At 34.9% G+C, this 21,978-nt stretch overlaps 1 protein-coding gene across 6 annotated transcripts in view; it reads right to left on the reverse strand.

Moving 5' to 3' along the window:
- AFG1L (AFG1 like ATPase) overlaps nt 1–21,978 on the reverse strand; it is a 226,522-nt gene that overhangs the window by 78,922 nt on the left and 125,622 nt on the right. The gene's annotated exons all lie outside the window — the stretch shown is intronic.

Raw genomic sequence — 21,978 nt, forward strand, 5'->3', positions numbered from 1 at the left:
GAAAAATATTCCTCTGTGTGTGTGTGCGTGTCTGTCTGTCTGTCTGTCTCTCCGTCTTTTTTATCCATTGACCCACTGATTGACAATTAGGTTGTTTCTACATGTTGGCTACTGTGAATAATGCTGCAAGGAACATGAGAGTGAAGACATCTCTTCGAGACAGTGATTTCATCTACTTTGAATAAATATCCAGAAGTGGGTTGCTGGATTATATGCTAGTTCTATTTTTAATTTTTTGAGGAATTCCATAGTTTTCCATGCTAGCTGTACCAATTCATAGCCCCACTGACAGTGGATGAAGCTTTCCTTTTCTCCACATTCTCCCCAACACTTACCTCTTATCCTTTTGAGAGTAGCCATTTTAATAGATGTGAGGTGATAGCTCATTATGGTTTTGAATTGTATTTCACTGATGTGATTATTAATGTTGAGCATCTTCTCATCTACTATTGGCCATCTGTATGTCTTCTTTGGGAAAATGTTTATTCAGTTCCTCTGTCCATTTTTTGAAGTACACTATTATCAGTGTATTGTTATCTAGTTCTCCCTTCAAATCTGTTTGTATTTGCTTACGATATTTAGGTGCTCCAATGTTTCATGCATATGTATGTATATTGTTATATCTTCTTGACGAATTGATCCTTTTATCATTATAATGATCTTCTTTGTCTCATTGCAGCTTTTGATTTGAAGTCTACTTTGTCTGATATAAGTAGAGCTATCCCTGCTCTCTTTTGGTTTCCACTTGCATTGAATATCTTTTTCCATCCCTTCACTTTGAGCCTATGTGTCCTTAAGGCTCAAGTGAATCTCTTGTAGGCAGCATATAGTTTGGTCTTTTTTTTTTTTTTCAATCCACCCAGCTGCTCTTAAGCCTTTTGACTGAAGTTAATCCATTTACATTTAGAGTAATTACTGATAGGTAAGGACTTATTAATGCCATCCTGTTAATTGTCCTATGGCTGTTTTATAGTTCCCTTGTTTCCTTCTTCCTCTCTTGCTGCCTTCCTTTGTGAACAGATAATTTTCCTTAGTGGTATGCTATGACTCCTTTCTCTTTATCTTCTGTGAATCTACTGCAGGTTTTTGTTTTGTGGTTACCATGAGGTTTTCATAAAAATATTACAGATACAACAGACTATTTTATACTGATAACAACTTAGTTTCAATCACATACAAAAACTATACCCTTTTACTACCCCCATCTTTTTTGTTTTTGATGTCACAGTTTACCTATTTTATATTATGTACTCATTAACAAATTATTGTTGCTATAGTTATTTGTAATACTCGTCTTTAACCTTTATACTAGAGTTAAGTGGCTAGCACACCACCAAATTACAGTATTAGGGTATTCTGAATTTGACTATGTACTTACCTTTATCAGTGTGTTGTATATTTTCATATATTTTCATGTTACTAATTACTGTCCTTTCATCTCAGTCTGAAGAACTCCTTTCAGCATTTCTTATCAGGCAGTTCTAGTGGTAATGAACTTCCTTAGCTTCTGTTTGTCTGGGAAAGTTGCTATCTATACTTTATTTCAAAAGGGCAACTTTTTTGGATAGAATACTCTTGGTTAGGACTTCCCTGGCAGTCCAGTGGTTAAGACTTCACCTTCTAATGCAGGGGGTGCAGGTTTGATCCCTGGTTGGGGAGCAAAGATCCCACATGCCTCATGGCCAAAAAAACAAAACATAAAACAGAAGCAATATTGTCACAAATTCAGTAAAGACTTTAAAAATGGTCCACAACAGGAGAAAAAAATCACACACACACACACACAAAAGCAAATTCTCTTGGTTGGCAGGTGTTTTTTTAATTTCAACACTTTGAAATAAAACACAACCCACTCTCCCTTGGCCTGTAAGGTTTCTGCTGAAAAATCTGCTGATAGCCTTAAGGAGGTTCCCCTATACGTTACAAGTTTCTTTTCTCTTGCAGCCTTTAAAATTCTCTCTTTATCTTTGATTTTTGACAGTTTTATTATAAAGTGTCTTGGAGAAGATTCTTTGAGTTTGTTTGATGACTTATAAGCTTCATAAACTTGGATACCCAAATCCCTCCTCAGATTTGGGGAGTTCTCTGCCATTACTTCTTTAAATAAACTTTCTGCCCCCTTGCCCACTCTTCCTCTTCTGGAAGCCCAATAATTCACAAATTGTTTCTTTTGATAGTATCCCATAGATTATGTAGTCTTTCTTTATCCTTTTTCATTGTTCTCCTCCAACTGGATAACTTTACAGTTCCTGTTTCCAATCTCGCTGACGCTTTCTTCTCCCTGATCAGGTGCGATCCTGGACACTCTCTACCGAAATTTTTTCCCATTTCATCCACTGTATTCTTCAGCTTCACAATTTCTGTTTGGTTCTGTTTTATGATTTCTATCTCTTTGTTAAAATTCTCACTTTGTGTATTGTTTTCCTGATTTTGTTGAACTGCCTTCGTATGTTTTCTTATAGCCATTGAGTTTCCTTAATACAGCTCTTTTGAATTCCTTATGGGGTAAATCCCATATCTCCATGTCTTTGGGATCAGTAATTGGAAGGTTACTGTGATCCTTTGGTAGTGTCACATTTCCTTGATTTTTCATGTTCCTTGATATTTACTGTTGCTGCCTTCACATTTGAAGACTAGCAGTCACCTCTGCTAGTCTTTACTAATTGCTTTCAGGACAAAACTACTTTCTATCAGCCCTACTAGGGATTTTGAGGCTTTCTCAGACCTTCTGAGGATACACCTGCTTGATGATTCTTGCTCCCTCTTGTGGAAGAATTCTTAAGCTTGCATGCCTTCTCTGGATCCTGCAACACACCAAGCCAAGTACTGACAGCCTCCCTTTTCTCTTCCCAAAGGTGGCAGTGAAGCTCAAGTTTGTGGTCTCTCCCTAGCCTGCATATTCAGGCTGACTTTCTGAACATGCTCACGAACCATCTGCCAAAGGTCACTCTCACCAGCACTATTAGGAGCACACACGGCACAGCCCTGGTGGGGGAGGGCGGGGAGAGCAGGAGGACAGGGTGACATAAAGCACTGGGAATGACTTGGACCAGTTGGGGGAGTCTGTGGGCGAGGTGCCCTCAGTGGCTGGTAGGCAGGCTTCTTGATGGCGTCCATGAAGCAGTTAGTAGGCTCCGCCTTCCTTTAATGTCCTCCAAGAGTCCTATCTGCTGCTCTCTCAGCCTGTTCCCACCCTCCAATCATGCAGCTCATGATTCAGTACTCTGGATGGGGCAAAAGATAAATGAGCCTCTTTGGAAGCATCTGCATGGCTGGGGAAGCGAGGTAATCATTCACGTGCTCTTTCCCTACAGAAATCACAGGTCAAGAAGATCTCTCTTAGCCCAAGCTGTGCTGCCTTGGGGGAGAGTAACATGGATAAAGTCAAAATATCCCTCTTACCCTCTCCGATGCGTCCAAATTCATATTTGTTTTTTGCTTCAACGGTGTGAGGGAACGTCTCCACTAGAAATCTGGATATCCACAAAGGCTCTCCCTTATCCTTGGGTGATTGTTTAACACAGTGTTTCCAGGGGCTCCCAGACCATCATCAGGATGGCTGGAACTGGTTCATGGGCCACTGCAGGGTCCACAGCAAGAATCAAGGTCTGTATGTGTGTTGCCTGATGCAGGGGTGGGCAAGCCTCCTCCCAGGTCCCTTGGTGTATGGTGCTAAATCCAACAGCTCTCACAAAGGCAGCTCTCACAAAGGTCTGTGGATGGATGCCAAGTTGTTGGTGGTGGAGGGGGACACATGAACAAGAGGTATCTTATTCAGCAGGATGCTGATGTCACTCCTCCAAATTCAATTTTTAACAGTGGTTACTCCTGAGGAGGAAAGCAGTAATGAGGTTGGGGTGGAGGGTGGAAGGAAATGGGGAGAGAAAAGAGTAGACAAGGGGGAGCTTTCAATATTTAGTATATAAACACTAATATGCTGTTTGGATTTTTTAGCCTAGCACACATTCATTTATCTCTCATGAAATTTTACAAAAGGAAATATCTTAGAGAACTCCATGTATTGTGCCCAAATAGTGGTGCTCAGAAAAAGCTGATAGCTATCTTACTGAAATCACAGCTATTATACATTTCCAGCTCTGTCATAACAAACAGAATTTTAATTAATATTCTATTCTTCTCTTGCTGTTTACTTTATCCAAGAAAACCACAGTTCTCATTCTGGAGGTAAAAAAGGAAAAACATAAGAATGACAAAGACTGGAAAGAAGTTGACGTATGTACCTTTTGAGAATCTTTTTTATATAAGCATGCTACCAAATGCATAACTGCCGCTCCTATAAGCTTTCATTTTCTCCCACAAAAAGGAACAGTGTAATACATTTCCAGGCGAATAGGAACTTCCCACTATACGTGCAGCTTTGCAAACTCTTATTTTTTCAAATCTAGTCAGTGTACCCACAAGATTTTTCCTTCTTCTATACAAATAATCAGAGGTAAACAGTAACTTTTCTATCGCAAAATATATAACCATACTATAAATAATACACAAAGCCCATAATGCATATGATTGATTTATACTATAATCACAGCTTCCAGAATAATAAGAAAAAAAGTCTCAATAATATATTTCTGTCTATTTTCAAAGAGTTCACTATTAAGGCTTTTAGCATCCAGGATAGCATTTATAAATATTCTAAACTCTGGTTCTGCTCTTTCTTCATTGTATTTGCTCAACTTTTTGTCATTTCACTGTTCATTAGCACTTTTATCTAAAGATGAAAAGAGGAAGAGAAAGAAGATGAATTCAATCTTTCAGCTTATTCTTATCTCTGATAAAAGATCTGAAGAGTATATTTTAAGCTACTAGCTAAAACAAGCTTTGGATATCACTATATTTAACTTATTCCATACAACTAAAGTAGAATAATACTTTTATAAAGGAAAGATGAAGAGTTCCTTATTGATAAAAAGCAATTGAGAATATAATTAATTGTACCCAAAGATAAGATTATGATATATAAATATAATGAGTATATAATGTTAATACACACACACACACACACACACACACACACACACACGCGCGCGCGCGCAACATGGTTTGAAAGAAAGAACTCTCAATAAAGAGAAGGAAATCTGGGTTCTAGGCCTGGCTCTGCCAGTAGCTGGGCAATCTTAGGTAAGACGATCTTAGGCATGAGGCAGTTATCTCCACTCCATGACGAGGTGGTAGGATTAATGTTTCTAAGGCTCCTTCAAACTGTGACACACTGTAAGTATGTACACACACACACACTTTTATTTACAGGCAAGGCTGGTACTTACAATCCTATACCATTATGGCATGACTGATTGTTCACAGCCCAGCACCTGTTCTGATTAGTCTGTCAGTGCTGTACCAGTTGTTAAACAGTTTGAATTATCATCCTATTTACAGCCACCCCTGAATTACAAAATGCCTAACATGTATAGCCCTGTGTTTGCAGTCTGCCTTCTACACACAATGATGATATTCCAAAGTTAAATAGGCTCTCTCAAGTACAATCCTTTTCCTACTACCTTTTTTCCCTCTCAAGAAGAGTTTCTACACATTTTGTGTTCTGCATTTCTCAGCTCTCACTATTCATCTTATTTAGTTCCATGTCAGGTAACTTCCCACATACACTGCAACTATTTTTAGCTTTCTTCCTCTGCCTTCATCTTCTCCCTTCTAAACCTTGTCCAGTTCTCTCCAGAAAGTCTCTACTTCATTCCAAATATAGCAAAACAAAATCATAAGCATGACTATTAAACTAACAATGATGGCAGTATCACATCCAAATAAAGAAATTAAAAGGCAAAACACACACATAAACACACACACACACACAGGGAAAAAAGGCAAAACAAATTAAAACAAAAATTTTAAGGCAAAACAAAGCTCGAGTTTCATCAACCCCTGAAATCTGCAGACACAAAGAGGAGTCCATTCAAAATTCACATAAATTTCCATTTCATTCAACCATCTTCCATAATTACCAGCATTACAGAGGGTAGAAAACTTATTGAAAATTTGTGGTTTTACTTTAATATATTGCTGTTTTATATAACTGTTAGCATTATAATCTCCCAACACACAATTAATCACTCCTCACTAATTCTGTATTGTAGCATAACATTTTTCCTATAATAATTTGCTGGTGTGTCTAACTCCTTGACTAGAACACCCTGATTTACTTGATGACAAAATTCACCTCAGAACAACTGTAACCCAAGTGACTAAGCATTTAATAAACACATGTTAAAATCTAAATATTGTTTTCTTCTATTTTATCTTGCAAAGGTATAACATTTGAGCTACTTGGGTGATTAGGCATCTTGTAGACTAGCTAGCCTAGGACTTTAACACCACATTTAGAGCAATGTTTGGGGAAGAAATCTATCATAGTTGAAAAGAAATAATTTACAAGTAAACTTTTGAAACACTCTTTTTGAAAATTCATAGCATAAGAGCCTTAGCAATTTTGTAGTCCAACCCCATCATTTACAGAGGGGAAAAAAAAAAGTAAAATCAAGCAGATTCAAGAGACTTGCCCAAAGTCATGACAGAGCCAGGTTCACAACAGACTGCCTTCTTAACCCATTGTTTTTTCTGCTATGTCGTGGAAGCCATGTAAATACGTGACATGACTGTGTGGTTTCTTCTACTTTCAGTTGTTAAGAATTTTTAAGATTTAAGTTATTTTAGACATTATGCTAGAGTTTATTCAGCTAATGAACTATATCTTTATAATCTATGAAAACTTAGCAATTATTATTCATTCAGAGGAATACACTAAAAGGACTTCCACATGTCTCTAGAGACAAATTACAAAGTTCACATTTAATAACAAAAACAAGTTGAACACTGACTATAGATAGTAAGAGTACATTCTGATTATACATTAAGAAGTCCTTTCTAGTAAGTCTAATTTAAGTGCCAATCTACATTATGCTCTTATTAATTCTATATGTTTGTGTGTATATTCAGAGTGGTCATTGTCTCAACAACCTACATCTACGATTTGATACCACCTTAAAAATGGGAAGTATAGATACATTCAGTAGTAAATAAATATATAAATAAATATATAAAGTATTAAATATTTTGGACCAAGTACCCCTAATATACTACAGTTTTGAGAGAGAAAAGCTAAATTCACTACAGCAGAAAAAGATTTCTTGGATATCTTGAAGCCTCAAAAACTTGGCCAAACTATTGTTCACTGTGCACACAGTTGGTGCCTTCACGCTCAGATGTTGTTGAAACAGCAGACTTAAAAGAAATAATGTCAATGAATCCTACCAAGCACTACACATGACCTCTAGGGTAATTAGCAATCATTCAAAAGCAACAAGACTAAAATGTTCTATTCTTTATTACTGTCAGCTCTTATCTTGATCAGCATTTTAATAAAGATGGTTCGTTTCTAAGACAGTTTCATGAATCAGTCATAATTACATTCTGACATGCAGTGAATAGTAAAGCAAAACTAAATATCACTTCATCAACCTTTCTAACCTTTATGCAAGTATTAACTGTAAATAATTTTTACACAATCCTACAACAGAAAATCTGCATATTTCTTAGCTTTGTACATACTTTACCCCAAATGAATTTCCCGTGACCTATACCTGAAAAACACAATCAGCCATAATTATCCAGTTTTGTGAGATGTTCAGGTGTTGCCTTTCAGAGTTCAAATCAACTTCAAGTATAAAAGGCTACTTTATTCTACAAATGGCACAATATGCAAAATGGGTTAAGTAGCCAAAAGCATCTCAGAGCATTGTGGCTTGAAAGAAGTCTATCCAGAATCAAAATGTCAGAACAAAAATACACCAAAGCAAAGCAGTACTTATAAAAATAGATTCATAGATTACACATTAAGAAATGGATCACTGATGACTACTGCAGAAAATCTTATAAATAAAATGTTAAAAGAAGAATAATAGTTATAAGGAAATCTGAACACTTAAGTATCTGAAGGGTAGTTTTTTTTTAATGTAATTCCAAAATAGCTTACAGAAGAGGGTAAAAATTTATCAGAAATATAAACTTACTTTGAGATACTATTCTGATATTGAAGATAACGTGCAAATTGTTTTAGCCACCCCCACCAAATACATGATTTACATTAGTTTTGAAATAGCTTATTTCTCTTTTTGCTGAGGACTAATTTTTACAAATATTTTAGTTAGTCAAAGTGAACAAAATTCAACTACCAGAATAAATTATTACTACATTTTAGCTGAGTTATTATTTCAGGTCTTAGAAAATTTGAAAATAGATTCAGTGCTTTCTCAAGACTATTTCTTGTGTTTCCAGTAGTAGATACAGAATGTCCACACAGAGCGAGGTTCCCCAACCTGTATTTCCACTAAGTCCCTCAAGAAAGTAAAGTTTACGGTAAATCTACTGAGTAACATTTTTAAACCAAACTGATTTCCATTTAAAAACAGTGAAATAGGAACACAGCTACCATTTTACTTGGTGTAATTTCAATTTAGAAAATAAGTTCTTTTGAAAACCAATCTAAAATCATTCTCTATATGTTTTCTTACACATTTTATTATAAAACCACCTCACTAGAATGTTACCAATCTGAGGCAAAAAGGAATACAGTAAGCATCTTTTTCATATGGAATTTTTGAAAAAAGTATGTCTTTTATATAATAATTTTTGTCTAACTTCTAGTTAGTTTTCTTGATCATAATTCCTTTCTCTTATTGGAGATGCAAGCAAAAAAGGGAAAAGAAGTGTTGATTTAAGAAAACAGATTTCCCAGAAAGAAAAAAAAAAACTGTGATTAAGATTTAAACAAAAGCTAAAGATGGCTTCCTCTGAGCGCTGATGAGGTCTGCTACCTCATTACTAACAACCGAAAACTTGTGATGCATTTTGTTTCAAGAGAATCCAAAAGTCCTTGCTATAAAGCAGACAGGGGGGTGCAGACCCATTCACTCTTTCTGCATCACCCCCATTATGTAAGAAGTATAAAACACTGCCTTTATGCTGCCAAGCCACAATGACTCTTCCTACATCAAAGGATTTTCACCACTAAGGTTTTTTCTTCGAAATTTATTCAAGCTAAGGGCAGAGAGACAACAATTCATACACGCTAATTACGTCTAATTATCTATTCCCTTTTCTGACCAGCTCCGGCCAGTGTTATTTGCTATCTGGATTTCTCACAACCTCCCTTTGCCCTGTCCATCCAGCCCAACAGTGAAGGCTTTGAAGAAAACAGTTGTGGCTTTTGAGAGTTTTCTCAATATAGAGTTCAAGCAAATTAAATAATTATTCTGTTAGTTTTGACACACTTATGTGTTAAATATGAGGACCTCTTGGTTAATTTGGTAAATTCCTCACATCTCTTCATGGCTGGAATCATAGTAACACCCTCTCTTATAGGAGCTTCTCCTCATGCTTTCTTTTCATGATATAAATGAAATGTTTATTGGATTAAAGTTCTTCTCTGCAGACCTCCATGGTGGCCTACGACAAAGAGCTTAAAAGTTCTATTAATTGGCTTGAGTTTTCAGGGAGGGGAAAGGGAGAATTTTATTTCACATTACATCACTAGCCAAGAAAACTGCCACATGTAATTAAACTAATTTGTCTCTTGAGTCAAAGAAACAACTAATTCATATTTAAGACACACTTCCCTTAAACCATTTTTGTCATGAAAGAATTGATTTCTTGTAATTTCTTGTAATTTAATCAAAAATAACTATTTATTATTCTAAGAGAAGAGAATTCAAGACCTAAACAGTACGTGTTTTACATATAAGCAACAGCTTGCTGTATTCCAGTTTGATATAAATATGTAGTTATATATTTTATATATAATTATACAAATACAAATATATATTTATAGATTTCATGGGAAATAGTTATTCTCATTTTATATCAGACATTTGTGGAAAATAGTATTTTAATAGGCATACATCCCAAATTACTTTTTCATAGGTAGGCCCTAATAGAAGGTATACATTCTGATATGAAGATGGACAAGAATTACATTTTAAATCCATAACACAATAATTTTTACTCTAGATACTTATTAATTTCATGGAAACAGCACAAAAATGCTATTATTAATAAAGTTTAATGCCTGTACTATACCCAGTTTTTAAAAATATATTTTCTCAAACATATATAAAATAGTTTATGAAAATATCTTAGGTAATTTACTTACTTTATCTGCCTAAAACTTGGTAATTATAGAATGTTTTGCAAGACAAACAGTAATTTTTGTATCTTAAAATATTAAATGCTAAAATTCAAATGAACACTTTACTGGTTTGTTGGGGAAACTCAAAATTCTTTTCAATTAGGGAGTTCAGTTTACTACTTTTGTTTTGTATTTTGTTTCTTTCAATCTTAAGTATTAAAAAGCCAATTCATAAGTAAAGACATTATCACACTAACAAAGAGTTAATCCCTGCTAGGCTGACTCAGGTGACAGCACAGTGGAGGTCAGTGGGGCTGACACTGACCTCAAAGGCTGATTCTGATTATTTAGTCCTGTGAAAGTTCTAGTATTGAAAGTTATAAGGAACAAACTGGCAAATCAGTTTCACCAATGAAATGAAAATTGTGGCAGGAAAAAACAGCAGACACTTAGCAAGTCTATAAATCCTAATGCAGGTGGCTGGACAAAGGCTGAACACTGAAGCATTTTATATAAGGGTTATACACAATTTTGCTAAAGTTTATAACTAGAGATCACACCATGGTAACAGGCTCAAAAAGTTCACTATAGGTATATGATCCCTCAGAAAAAATTCCTCAGGAAACAAACACACAAAGGCTAATACATAGCTTAATTTATGTATTTTTTTAAGTTTTAGATAAAGGATGCGTAACAGCTAAGAAACATTAACAACCAAGTAGAAGAAACAAAGTCATTGCTTAAATATTATAAAAATAGTAATAACAAAATTATTACTACCTTAGATTACAAAGTATTTTTATGTGTTGCATATTTAAACTCAACAAATGCTAAACCAAATCAGATTATGATGCTTTTCAAGTGGGCAACTCTTTATTAGGAAAAGGAAAATTCATCTTTATAAATGTTAATGTTAGTGTCGTTTCTCTCTAATTTCGTCATCTGACACTCATCAAAGGGAAAATTATACTTTAGAATTCCTTGTTAGTTATTTCTGACCAGCTTACAGTCATCATTTCAGTAATCTATGAATCACCTAACTCACTTAATTTTAAACAGAAATAAATAAATTAAGAATCAGTTTGCTAAAATGTGTCAATGAGAGTTAAAGTGTGATATTATTAATAATAGAATCTATCATTGTGTGGCAAAAACACTGCATATGATATTGCACAGGAACATTTCCCATGGGAGAATTATTTTAGATTTGTCAATACTGTTAAACCAAATAAGAAAATCATAAAAAGAAAGTTAATGAAATTCACATGGAGAATTTTTTTAACTCTAAAAATTATGGGTAGCATTTATTTCTTTCAGGGCTCATTACAGAATGAATCAAATAAAATGGCTGATGTAGGTGTAAGTGATGGAGTGAAAAGGGAGATTTTTTTTTACCCAAATATAAAACACCCTCCAAAACATGATGGAGTGCAATATTTGACCAAATGGGAAGAGCAATGTTTGCCAGGCAATCCATTCATCAAGAAGGCCAACAATAGTAGTCCAGTTGAAACTAACCTAAGAAACTACTCTTCTCATCAGAATATCAATTGGTCCCCCTTTTTTTTTAACCACAATAGTTTTAAATAATGTTTACAATGCAGTGAGATTATGTTCAAGTATTATTCAATGCATGTATATTTAAGACACTATTCTTTTTAAATGTATACAATTGAAGACATTCTAAGAAAGTTGATCCGAACAAAGCTGATATTTCTCAAGTTGCCGAATTATTTGAAACTGATACTGGACCACCCTCTTGCCTTTAGTTCACCAAGTATCCTCCCTCAATCAACCATTTATCCAGCAAGCTCCTGAAATGCCACCTTTTCCAAGACCTACTAATGAATCTATGCTGACACCTTACTTCCGTCACATAAAACAAGTCATAGTTTATAGAAAACAAGTGCTATTTACATGTTATTTTTAACACTTGTTTGTCTCTCTGTCCTTTGTATATTGCATAGATCAGGGGTAAGAAAACATTTTCTTTAAAGAGCCAGACAGTAAGTATTTCAGGCTTTAAAGACCATAGTTCTCTGCCACAACTCTGCAACTTACAGTGTGAAAATAGACACAGACAATACATAAACAATTGAGCATTAAGTTTTTCAATAAAACTTTATTTATAAAAACAGGTGGCAGATCAGGAATGAGGCACTCTGTGCTTTGGAAAATGGGTGGAACACGTCTTCAGACAGATGTTTTCAGGAGCTGATTTTATGAGCCCAACCCTTACATCTCCTCACATCTAGAAGAGCACTAAATCCCTACATGGTGACATCTGTTCCTCGTGACTAGCAGAAACCCCCTACAAAAATATGTGTTTGATTGCATGTACTCCTCCTTCACCAAAATTACATATATACTAAGCTTCCCCCCCTGCCTCTTTGGAACAGTTTCTCAGAGCTATCTGGGATGCTGTCTCCCAGGCTGCAGTCCTCATTTTGCCCCAAATAAACTTAACTCGCAACTCTAAAAAACAAACAAACAAACAAAAAACAAAAACAGGTGGCAGGCCAGATTTGACCACTGGCTATAGTTTATTAACCACTGGTATAGATTATTACAGACTACTTTAAAATACTACAGTGCAGAGACTGAGACAGATTTAATTTTATAAATTGGTGCTATGTACATACTAACAAATGCTTTCACAACTACAATATATTTGTTCACATACTTCAGAAGAATTACCTAGGTTTTATTAAAATCACAACAAAGATTCTTCAAGAATAAATCAGCAAAATCAGGCCAGTAAGTCTTGAAGTTTCAAGTTTGAAGCAGGTACAATAATCATAAGACTAACCATCTTTTTTATATAAATAAGAGAATGTTAAATACCAAAATGGTTTTTTTTTTCCTCTTACATATAACACAAAACATATTCTGCTTTTATTTTGGGCAGGGGGGGAAATCTGAGTTTTAAATAAAATCCCAAGCCTCAGTTAAACAGAAAAACAGAAATAGTCATTATTTTATGAAAACTAAATGAGCTAAGTACCAATCACATTTTTAATCTATAATTCTCAGGCTTCTGTCTTTCCCATGTGCTTTTTCCTCCATGATGAATGCCCTTTCCCACTCTGACTGGTAACTTTAATTTGATTTGTCATTTAGGTCTTAATTTAAACCTAACCTGCTCTTTGGACATACTCCTGACATGTGCCATCTCCTCTACTCAAACTGCTAGTGTAGGTTGAGACCTCTTTTTTATAATCTTTGTATTCTATAGTTACCTCAATTACAGAAGTTCACATGATGTGAAAAACATTTTATTGTCTGATTTATAGACCAAATTAAGTCATTATTTAATCAAATTCAGTGACTACCACCAATGTTTTCTTACCATAATATCTCCATTAATAAGTTATTAATTTTGACTGGTAGTACAAAATCTTAAAGTAGTTTGTTCAGGAAGCTTCATGAGGACTGTAATTCTTGAGTTACCGTATATCCAAAAATACTCATCTGTGGGCCTGGATTTTCATAACAGCCTAGCTGACAAGAGGGCACATATTTTCCTTTTTTTAATATAGTAAAAACTATTCTATTCTATTCCAGCATCAACTTGTGGTGGAAAAGTGTCAATCCAGCTTGATTTTCTTCCATTGGTTCTTCTTCTATGTAACTGTAGGATTCTCTCTTTATCCTTGAAGTTCAGTTTTACACCAGAAAAACACACTATTCTTCTATTTTATCTTTATGTTCTCTTTTTTAAAAATACAAATTATGTGAATATTTGATCTCTGTTGTCTACTTTCCATATTAGCACCTTCTCTGTAATAGTTTTATCTCTGACTATGCTGGCTTCATTTTGTGTGATTTTTTTTCATAAGTCTGTTTTTTTAGCTCTGCCAGCTCATTTTTCATCTAATCTTACAGTTTTTCATCTCTGATCTATTTCATCAATACCATAACTTTAATTTCCTTTAACATATGGCAAAGTTTCAACTGAAAAAAATCTTCCATTTCCTGATATAATTCTTCTTCTAAGGCATATTCTTCATGCGCTTTTACTTGTTGGTTCATGCCTACCTCTCCCACATGCTCCTGATGCTTCCTTCTTATGCCTGCCATTTCATCTTTTTTTTTTTAATTTTATTTATTTATTATTTTTGGGGGGGTACACCAAGTTCAATCATCTGTTTTTATGCACACATCCCCGTATTCCCTCCATTTCATCTTTTTAATAGTCTCTATGCATGAGAGCCATGTTCAGTCTATTTTGCTCTTTGCTGATTTCTCCGTTTTGAATACGGCTAGTCTTACCCAGGTCTGATGATTTTCTACAAAGGGTGGGTAAAAATTTACCTACTAAAAAATGGTTTTTATTATTAAAAAAAAATACAATATCATTCCAGAAGTCTTTGAAAGGTCTAGAAGAGAGAATTCAAATCATCTATAATCCTATTATTCAGAAATAAGTTCTATTTACATTTTGGGATATTTATTTCCAGTATTTTCCATGTGTGTATATTTCTTCCATAGTTGAGAGAGTAATAGATATACGCTTACACTGTATTTTTTTTCACTCATGTTATCCATGAGCATTATTCTACATTATCACATGCTTTTTGAAAATGTCATTCTAAATAACTATACTGTATCCCCTCATGTGACAATACCATCATTTACTTAACAAACCTTCTAGACATGAGAGAGAAGATGTGCTTATCACTGCTTTTTTTTAATAGTTATCCTATTTATATTTTTCTATCTATGGGAAAATATGGCTCTGAGTTCCCAAATTACAAAAAAAAATTCTGCATTATTCTTCTTTACAACTAAAAACTAAGAAAGAGACCAATGTTTCTGACCAAGGTAGAGTAGCTGAAACTTAATTTTGCCCTCCTGCACAAATCACTGAAACACTGGACAAAACATGTGAAACATCCGATGTCAGACATAACACAATGGGTAGCAAAGGGTAGCAATCCCTGAGATATGGGAAATAAATTAGGCAAGCAAACATTATGTTTGCCCTGGCTTTCCATCTACAGGCAATCTCAAGACTTCAGCACAGCAGTCTAGATGAGTTGAAGAGACAATGATCAGGGTTTTGGGAAGCTGAGGCAGCTGGAATTTGTATGGCAGAGTTCAGTACAGGAGGAAGTTATGCAGAGAAAGAACTGCAGATAATCTACATAAAAAAGGTCTATAATCTTTAGTTGAATGTAAAACTGCACATGTATATGATGAAACTGGACAAGATTGGGCAGAGAACAATTCACCCAAAGCTGAGGGATGTAAGCATTCTGAACAGCCAGAGTAGAGAGCCTTCAGTGAACACCAAGAAGGGGGATAAAGGTCACATCTAGAAAAAGGGCTAAAACAGTCCTAGAGTAAAGGTTATACTAGACACCATAACAAACTTTAAAAACAAGCCTCAGTAGGATCAGGCTGATCTGCAAGAAACAATCACTTGCTGAAATAAAAGTCAACAGCCTTAAAGGAAGTAACAGAGACACAATGTAATAATCACAACATCCAGCATCCCATCACAAATTACTAAACTTGCAAATAAGCAGGAAAATAAACCCACAATCAGGAAAAAAAAATCAGACAGACCACAGAAACAGAATCAGAAATGACAGAGATGATAGAATTAGCAGACAAGAACTTTTAATAAACTGACTTCTGCTTCTGGGAAGATAGAGTAGATGTACATTCCCCTGTTCCTCCTGCTATGTACAATTTAAAATCCTGGAAATTATATATAAAACAAACATAAGAAAACACTGAAAAGTAAAAAGAAAGAAAAACAGCGAAAGGCCTGAATAACAACAGAACGGTGAGTTCTCTAGTTTTCTTTTGACTTGTATATCTCAGACTTGGAGCTGAAGAAGCCAGTAACCAGAAATACCAACGGACACAGACAAATGAGGACCCAACAAAAGCCTGCTCTCTTTAGCCAAAAGACCAGGAAAATGGCAGCACAACAAGAAAGAAAGCTTTTAGACGATAACTTTTAGATGTCTGCTGCTGTTCTACTGCAGCAAATGCCACAGAAAACTGTAGTGCCACCTCCACCCATTCTAGGAAGGGCTGAAGGAAGCCTAGAATTAAACTCGCATAAGAATGTAATGAGGCCCCTGAACACCCCTGCCAGACTAATGTCAAAGAAGGAAGGCCAGGGACTTCCCTGGTGGTCCAGTGGTTAAGACTCCATGCTTCCAATGCAGGGAGCACAGGTTCAATCCCTGGTCAGGGAACTAAGATCCCACATATGGCCCATGGTGCCAGCCAGAAAAAAAAAAAAAAAGGAAGAAGAAGGAAGGCCAAGTAGAGAGCTGGACCTTCATTCCTACCAGTCAATGGTGAGCATCCTCCCCACCCCCACGATGTCAATGGAAATTAAACCCCTCCACCAGCAGTAACGTGGAGTACCTTTGCCTCAGGTGTCAATAGGCTGAAAAGGAAACCCAGACTTCTACCTATATCTGGCAGTAACAAGGCAGTGCCTCTCCTCCTTCCAGAAGAGTGTACAAAATAGCCAGTTAAAAGAGAAAGTTTAAATAAAATCCACAAAGGAGATATATAAATGGCCAAGAAGCATAGGAAAAGATGCTCGACATCACTAATCATTTGAGGAATGCAAATCAAAACACAATGAAGTACCACCTCACACCAACTGGGATGACTATTATTTAAAAAAAAAAAAAAAGGCAGGCAATAACAAGTGTTGGAGAGGATGTGGAGAAACTACAATCCTTGTGCATTACTGGTGGGAATGTAAAATGGTGCAGCTATTATGCAAAAGAGTATGACAGTTCCTCAAAAAAATTAAACATAGAATTACCAGCAATTCCATTTCTGGGTATAAACACAAAACAACTAAAAGCAGGGACTCAAACAGATCTTTGTACACAAATGTTCACAGCAGCATTACTCACAATAACCAAAAGGCAGAAACAACCAAAATGTCCATTAATAGATGAATGGAAAAACAAAATTGGTATAAACATATAATGGAATATTAGCCTTAAAAGGGAATGGAATTCTAACTCTTGCTACAGCATGGATGAACCTTGAAGTCATTATGCTAAACGAAATATGCCAGAAATAAAAGGACAAATATTATATGATTCTACTCATATAAGGTACCTAGAAATGACAAATTCACAGGGACAGAAAGTAGAAAGGTGGTTACCAGGATTGGGGGGAGGGGGAGAACAGTGAGTGATTATTTAAAGAGTGCACGGTTTCAGTTTGGAAAGATGAAAAAGTTCTGGAGATGCATGATGGTGATGGTTGCTCAACAATGTAAATGTACTTAACGCCACGGAACTGTACACTTAAAAGGTTAAAATGGTAAATTTTATGTTATATGTTACCACAATAAAATATCAATTAAAAAATATAAGATCCAGGGCTTCCCTGGAAGCACAGTGGTTAAGAATCCACCTGCCACAAAAATTTCCTAAAGTGCAACAGATTTTCAAGTGTATTGTGCCCTGTTCTAAAACTTTTATTAAGTAGGTGCACTTGACAGTATTGAGGTCATTTGTTATGGTGCTATTTCAATTAGTCTAGATTTAGGCCCTTGTACTTTTTGCCTGTAACTTTTTATAAAGTGCTTTTTTTATTGCACATTCAGAGAATTTTATATATATGTCTTGTGTGCGTGTCAAACTTCCAATCTTATTTTGTCTCTTGGAGATTGTTGAACGCAGCTTGTCTAGGAAGCGGATGGGACTAGATTCTAAAATTTATTTGGGACCATGGGAATGGTAGCTGGGAAGAAAACTATTTGTACATGACAGATTTCTAGATACTTTTTGCTGCTAGTTTTATGTAATATTTACTGAACATTTTGACAAATATTTATTTTTGTAAGCTTAAAAGTGATTCTTTGAAAGTTTAAAGAAACTTGACCAAAAGACAGTACAAAAACAATGGCATTTGAATGCTGAATGTCACCGTATGTGTGAAATTACATATTTCGGGGTAGTGTGAGCTTTTAATGTTAAGTCATATTAAACTCAAGTCAAATTAAGCAGACCCGGCATTGGCAGTGTAGCCATAACTTTCTGATGTTAGTAAAAACAAAATTGGCGACTTTAAATTAAATCATGCCAAGGTTTTGATACACTTGTCTTAAGATATTAACGAAACACTTCAAAACACTGATACGAAGCGTCCAGATTCTCAGATATTGTGTGAGTTTTGTTTCGTTGTGTGTATTTTTTTTCAGTGAATGTCTGGCTCATCGCAATCCTCAAACATGTGGTTATCTTTGCTGTACTGGCATAATCAGTGACTTGTACATTCAGCAATAGCATTTGAGCAAGTTTTATCAGCAAGCAATATTTTCAGTTAATAAGGTTTCAAAAATCACATAAGAATGGATTTAAACTTGCTGAATGTAAAGATTGAACCTCAAGTCACTGTAGCTTTAGTAATTGCTTATTGCATTAGTTTAGATGTTAGCACTGCATGTGCTGTGCATATTCTGATTTTATTAAAATAAAAAGTTGAACTGCAAAAAAAAAGAAAAAAAAAGAATCCGCCTGCCAATGCGGGGGACATGGGTTTGATCCTTGGTCCGGGAAGATACCACATGCCGTAGATCAACTAAGCCCATGCACCACAACTACTGAGCCTGCATTCAGCAACTACTGAAGCCCACAGGCCTACAGCCCATGCTCTGCAATAAAAGAAGCCTCCTCAATGGGAAGCCTACTCACTGCAACAAAGAGTAGCCCCCACTCTCTGTAACTACAGAAAGCCCATGCACAGCAACAAAGACCCAACACAAAAAATAAATAAAAATTAAATTAAATTTAAAAAATATGTAAGATCCAAAGTCTCATGACAAATTTTGAAATTGTCCAAGTTTCAGCTGAAAATTACTCATACCAAAAACCACAGAGACCTCAAACTGAATGTTAAAAAGACAACCAATAAACACCAACATCAAGATAACAGAGATGTTAAAATTATCTGATAAAGATTTGAAAGCAGATGTGATAAAAATGCTTCAACAGGAAATAATGACTGTGCTTGAAATAAAGGCAAATTACTACTTAATGATAAAAAATTTTTAAAATTCCATTCAAAAGCAATATTTAATCATTTTAAATCTGTAATGCAACTTACAACAGAGCCTCCAAATATGTAAGGTTAATGACAGAATTATAAGAGAAATGGACAAATTCACAATCATACTGGGAGAAGTTTTCCATAAGCCTCTCAATAACTGATGGGAAAAATATTTTATAAGAATAAAGATTTGAACAGCATAATTAACAAACTAACTTAATGGGTATTATATGTATCTCACAATAATTGGAGAATACTCATTACTTTCAAGAATGCTGAGAATATTTACAAAAATTATCCACATATTGGGCCATAAAGCAAGTTTCAACAAATCTGAAAGAACTAAAGTCACAAAGGATACATTCTCTGACCACAATGCAATTAAGCATTTATTAAGAAAAGAGTAACAAAAGGATAACTAGAAAATTCTCATATGTTTGGAAATTAAGAAATATACTGCTAGAGGGCTTCCTAGGTGGCGCAGTGGTTAAGAATCTGCCTGCCAATGCAGAGGTCACGGGTTCGATCCCAGCTCCAGGAAGATCCCACATGCCGCGGAGCAACTAAGCCCGTGTGCCACAAAAAAAAAAAAAAAAAAAAAAAAAGAAATATACTGCTAGATACTTCATAAGTTGAAGAAATCACAATGGAAATTAGAAAATAGTTTGAACTTGGGAGTGAAAATACTAAATATCAAAACTTCATGGATGCAGGTATTCAGAGGGAAATAGTCTTAAATGCACTTAAGAAAGGTTAAAATGAGATAAAAATTAATCTCAGTAAATTAAAAAAAAGAACAGCAAAATAAACACAAAGAAAGCATAAGAAAAAAACAGGAAATTCCCTATTTAAAAGGCAGTAAAACATATATGTAAGAATTTGTTTTTTTGTTTTGTTTTCCTCTGCTTTTTACAAGGGTTAGGGTTAGGGTTCTGGAGGAAATGTACCTGATCCTTTTCTATATCCTTTCCAGTCCTATGGCTTTTTTTTTCTTCCTCTTTTTTTATAAATTGTGGTGAAATACACATAACATAAAACTTATCATTTTAACAATTTTTAAGTATATAACTCAATGGCATTAAGGACATTCACAATGTTATGCAACCATCATCATTATCCATTTCCAGAACTTTTCATCATCCTAAACAGAGACTCTGCACCTCGAAACAATAACTCCCTATTCCTCTTTCCTCCCAGCCCCTGGTAACCTCTATTTTACTTTCTGTCTCTGTGAATCTGCCTTTCCCAGGCACCTCAGGTAAGTGGAATCATATAGTATTTGTCCTTTTGTGTCTGGCTTATCTCACTTAACATGTTTTCAAGGTCTATCCATAATGTATCACATCAGAATTTTTCATTCCTTTTCATGGCAGAACAATACTTCATTACATGAATATATCATAGTTTCTTCATCTGTTGATGGAAGTATGGGTTTTAATAGCATATTAGTCCTCCTCATCATTCCTACTATCTGATGAAAATATTGTTCACTAATAGCTTACAGCAGTTTTTGGTCATTTTGCAATACTCCAAGAAACAAATCACAAATTCTTGTGGTGAATTACAAACTTGTTATCGCTCAGTTTAGAGAGGAAAACATAAAGGAGAAAAGGGATTTTACACTGTACTTTTTCCCAAAATAAATTTCTATCTTATTTATAATCTCTTTTTATTAAACTAAGATCCTCTATTTGTTTATTTGTCTGCTTTTTTTGTTTGTTTTTTAAAGCTCTTTATTGGAATATAATTGCTTTACACTGCCTCTGTTTGTTTTAAGAGTGACTTTTACTATACATGTCTCTCACCTGAGCCAAAATGAAAGAGTAAGCATGTGTAAACAGGCAAAACGTCATTTAAATTAATATGAAACAATCTTGCCTTACAAGGGATACTTCATACACCCACCAAAAAAGCTCCAGGGAAACCAGCTCTAGAGTACATTTATTCAGACTATTGTTTTGTTACATGTGAAAAGTCTTTTAAATAAATGAGACATTTTAGATCTTTTCTAGTCCAATCTGGTATTTAGTCACCTGGAAATTTCAGTTCATATTTAATTCCAAATTGTGTATTATTTCTCTCAGTTCTTGCTGGATTTCAAATTGGATTATTCATCTTTTTTGGTTTTTCTTCCTCTTTAAAAAAAAAAACTAAAGATGGGAACGGGAAAGGAAATTAAATTCAATTTGGCCAGTTTAGTTGCCTACTAGTAATGCTATTATATATTAAAATATGACAAATTACTGGCCAAAAAATAAGGCTTGGGGTTAAAACAAAGTGCAGCCACAAAGTTCCTTGAGAACCTTTTAACTTGTTTCATTATGTGAGCCTTCTCTTTATATTTTGCGTATTTTATGCTACATAAAGAAACTATTTTTAGCATCTATTTTTCTTAGCTTCCCTGCTTATATTTTGGTATCTACATACACCACATTACTTTGGATTCCTGGTGTGCAGAAAACACTGCAAATCTCCCTTCACCTCAAATGTAAAACATGAATACAATGGGGAAAAAATTACCAACAGCATAAATCTTCAAAAAGTACTTTTTCCTACATCTATAAATATCTCAGAGAAATTAAAATCCTCTGGGAACCTAAAACTGGTCAAGGAAACAGATGTTTGGATAGCACAGGGAACAAAGTTTGGCACTAACAACAGCTCCAACTAAAGTATATTTCAAAAAGATTATCTGACTATACCTTCAGTATTGAAGATAAAATGTTTTTACTCCTCCTTCTTGGTAAGAATTTTTGAGGTTGTAGGTCTTTTATTTT

This window comes from Hippopotamus amphibius, chromosome 6 (genome assembly GCF_030028045.1).
Source record: "Hippopotamus amphibius kiboko isolate mHipAmp2 chromosome 6, mHipAmp2.hap2, whole genome shotgun sequence".
Taxonomy (NCBI): Eukaryota; Metazoa; Chordata; class Mammalia; order Artiodactyla; family Hippopotamidae; genus Hippopotamus; species Hippopotamus amphibius.